Source organism: Solea solea, chromosome 5 (assembly GCF_958295425.1).
Source record: "Solea solea chromosome 5, fSolSol10.1, whole genome shotgun sequence".
Classification (NCBI taxonomy): domain Eukaryota; kingdom Metazoa; phylum Chordata; class Actinopteri; order Pleuronectiformes; family Soleidae; genus Solea; species Solea solea.
Genome location: NC_081138.1, coordinates 23,888,149 through 23,893,043, shown reverse-complemented (window position 1 = coordinate 23,893,043; position 4,895 = coordinate 23,888,149).

Sequence of the window (4,895 nt, the reverse complement as noted above, 5' to 3'; positions counted from 1 at the left end):
TAAATATTTTGCAAAGATTGTTGTGGTATTAAATTTGCTTTAATTGTATATAGTCCCGAATCACAACGTGTTAACACGCAATATACACAATCATCAGCCTTTGCCTTTAGATGCTACAGCATTTCATAAACTGAAGCTGTACACAGTATTAAGAATCATGCACATAACTATTGTTGAATTAAAATGGCTATATAGTACAATTGTGATTAAAAATAAAATAATTATGTCAAAACATTAGTAAAATGTTAGACTAATAGAGAATAATTTTATCACATAATTTGCACTCTTGCTTAACGTTACCGGCTCAGTGTTCTACATGGAGTCTCACGTCAGCGGGTCCAACAACACTGCTAGTAATTTTGTCTCAACATTAATTCTGTCTCGGCCTAGTCTACGTACATCCAGCAATACAGACTACAGGAAACAGTAGGTGGTGTCATAACAAGGGAGGTATTAAATAAAACTAGACAATTCTGTGCCGAAATTTCCAGCGTGCCTGCTGTTTGTGTCACTTTGGACAACATACTAACCTATGACTTTTTGGACGGATTTTGGACGACATACTAACCTTTGACTTTTTTGATTGATTTTGGACGAGATACTAACCTTTGACTTTTTTGACTGATTTTGGACGACATACTAACCTATGACTTTTTGATTGATTTTGGACGACATACTAAACTATGACCTTTTGGACTGATTTTGGACAACATACTAACCTATGACTTTTTTGATTGATTTTGGACGACATACTAACCTATGACTTTTTTGACTGATTTTGGACGACATACTAACCTATGACTTTTTTGACGGATTTTGGACGACATACTAACCTATGACTTTTTGGACTGATTTTGGACGACATACTAACCTTTGACTTTTTTGACTGATTTTGGACGACATACTAACCTATGACTTTTTTGACGGATTTTGGACGACATACTAACCTATGACCTTTTTCACTGATTTTGGACGACATACTAACCTATAACTTTTTGGATAGATTTTGGACGACATACTAACCTATAACTTTTTGGATAGATTTTGGACGACATAGTATACTATGACATTTTAGGTGATTTTGAACGTCATACTAACCTATGACTTTTTTGACTGATTTTGGACGACATACTAACATATGACTTTCTTGACTGTTTTTTGACGACTTACTAACCTATGACTTTTTTGACTGATTTTGGACGATATACTAACCTTTGACTTTTTTGATTGATTTTGGACGAGATACTAACCTTTGACTTTTTTGACTGATTTTGGACGACATACTAACCTATGACTTTTTGATTGATTTTGGACGACATACTAAACTATGACCTTTTGGACTGATTTTGGACAACATACTAACCTATGACTTTTTTGATTGATTTTGGACGACATACTAACCTATGACTTTTTTGACTGATTTTGGACGACATACTAACCTATGACTTTTTTGACGGATTTTGGACGACATACTAACCTATGACTTTTTGGACTGATTTTGGACGACATACTAACCTTTGACTTTTTTGACTGATTTTGGACGACATACTAACCTATGACTTTTTTGACGGATTTTGGACGACATACTAACCTATGACCTTTTTCACTGATTTTGGACGACATACTAACCTATAACTTTTTGGATAGATTTTGGACGACATACTAACCTATAACTTTTTGGATAGATTTTGGACGACATAGTATACTATGACATTTTAGGTGATTTTGAACGTCATACTAACCTATGACTTTTTTGACTGATTTTGGACGACATACTAACATATGACTTTCTTGACTGTTTTTTGACGACTTACTAACCTATGACTTTTTTGACTGATTTTGGACGATATACTAACCTATGACTTTTTTGACTGATTTTGGACGACATACTAACCTATGACTTTTTTGACTGATTTTGGACGACATACTAACATATGACTTTTTTGACTGATTTTTCACAACATACTAACCTATGACTTTTTTGACAAATTTTGGACGACATACTAACCTATGACTTTTTTGACTGATTTTGGACGACATACTAACCTATAACTTTTTGGATAGATTTTGGACGACATACTAACCTATGACTTTTTTGACTGATTTTGGACGACATACTAACATATGACTTTTTTGACTGATTTTAGACGACATACTAACCTATGACTTTTTTCACTGATTTTGGACGACATACTAACCTATGACCTTTTTCACTGATTTTGGACGACATACTAACCTATAACTTTTTGGATAGATTTTGGACGACATACTAACCTATAACTTTTTGGATAGATTTTGGACGACATAGTATACTATGACATTTTAGGTGATTTTGGACGTCATACTAACCTATGACTTTTTTGACTGATTTTGGACGACATACTAACATATGACTTTTTTGACTGTTTTTTGACGACTTACTAACATATGACTTTTGTGACTGTTTTTTGACGACTTACTAACCTATGACTTTTTTGACTGATTTTGGACGATATACTAACCTATGACTTTTTTGACTGTTTTCGGACGACATACTAACCTATGACTTTTTTGACTGATTTTGGACGACATACTAATATATTACTTTTTTGACTGATTTTGGACGACATACTAATATATGACTTTTTTGACTGATTTTGGACGACATACTAATATATGACTTTTTTGACTGATTTTTCACAACATACTAACATATGACTTTTTTGACGGATTTTGGACGACATACTAACCTATAACTTTTTGGATAGATTTTGGACGACATACTAACCTATGACTTTTTTGACTGATTTTGGATGACATACTAACATATGACTTTTTTGACTGATTTTTGACGACATACTAACCTATGACTTTTTTGACTGATTTTAGACGACATACTAACCTATGACTTTTTTGATTGATTTTAGACGACATACTAACCTATGACTTTTTTTCACTGATTTTGGACAACATACTAACCTATGACTTTTTTGACTGATTTTGGACGACATACTAACATATGACTTTTTTGACTGATTTTGGACGACATACTAACCTATGACTTTTTTTCACTGATTTTGGACGACATACTAACCTATGACTTTTTTGACTGATTTTAGACGACATACTAACCCATGACTTTTTTGACTGATTTTGGACGACATACTAACCTATAACTTTTTGGATAGATTTTGGACGACATAGTATACTATGACATTTTAGGTGATTTTGGACGTCATACTAACCTATGACTTTTTTGACTGATTTTGGACGACATACTAACCTATGACTTTTTTGACTGATTTTGGACGATATACTAACCTATGACTTTTTTGACTGATTTTGGACGACATACTAACGTATGACTTTTTTGACTGATTTTGGACGACATACTAACATATGACTTTTTTGACTGATTTTTCACAACATACTACCCTATGACTTTTTTGACGGATTTTGGACGACATACTAACCTATGACTTTTTTTCACTGATTTTGGACGACATACTAACCTATGACTTTTTTGACGGATTTTGGACGACATACTAACCTATGACTTTTTTGACTGATTTTGGACGACATACTAACCTATAACTTTTTGGATAGATTTTGGACGACATACTAACCTATGACTTTTTTGACTGATTTTGGACGACATACTAACATATGACTTATTTGACTGATTTTAGACGACATACTAACCTATGACTTTTTTCACTGATTTTGGACGACATACTAACCTATGACCTTTTTCACTGATTTTGGACGACATACTAACCTATAACTTTTTGGATAGATTTTGGACGACATACTAACCTATAACTTTTTGGATAGATTTTGGACGACATAGTATACTATGACATTTTAGGTGATTTTGGACGTCATACTAACCTATGACTTTTTTGACTGATTTTGGACGACATACTAATATATTACTTTTTTGACTGATTTTGGACGACATACTAATATATGACTTTTTTGACTGATTTTGGACGACATACTAATATATGACTTTTTTGACTGATTTTTCACAACATACTAACATATGACTTTTTTGACGGATTTTGGACGACATACTAACCTATAACTTTTTGGATAGATTTTGGACGACATACTAACCTATGACTTTTTTGACTGATTTTGGATGACATACTAACATATGACTTTTTTGACTGATTTTTGACGACATACTAACCTATGACTTTTTTGACTGATTTTAGACGACATACTAACCTATGACTTTTTTGATTGATTTTAGACGACATACTAACCTATGACTTTTTTTCACTGATTTTGGACAACATACTAACCTATGACTTTTTTGACTGATTTTGGACGACATACTAACATATGACTTTTTTGACTGATTTTGGACGACATACTAACCTATGACTTTTTTTCACTGATTTTGGACGACATACTAACCTATGACTTTTTTGACTGATTTTAGACGACATACTAACCCATGACTTTTTTGACTGATTTTGGACGACATACTAACCTATAACTTTTTGGATAGATTTTGGACGACATAGTATACTATGACATTTTAGGTGATTTTGGACGTCATACTAACCTATGACTTTTTTGACTGATTTTGGACGACATACTAACCTATGACTTTTTTGACTGATTTTGGACGATATACTAACCTATGACTTTTTTGACTGATTTTGGACGACATACTAACGTATGACTTTTTTGACTGATTTTGGACGACATACTAACATATGACTTTTTTGACTGATTTTTCACAACATACTACCCTATGACTTTTTTGACGGATTTTGGACGACATACTAACCTATGACTTTTTTTCACTGATTTTGGACGACATACTAACCTATGACTTTTTTGACGGATTTTGGACGACATACTAACCTATGACTTTTTTGACTGATTTTGGACGACATACT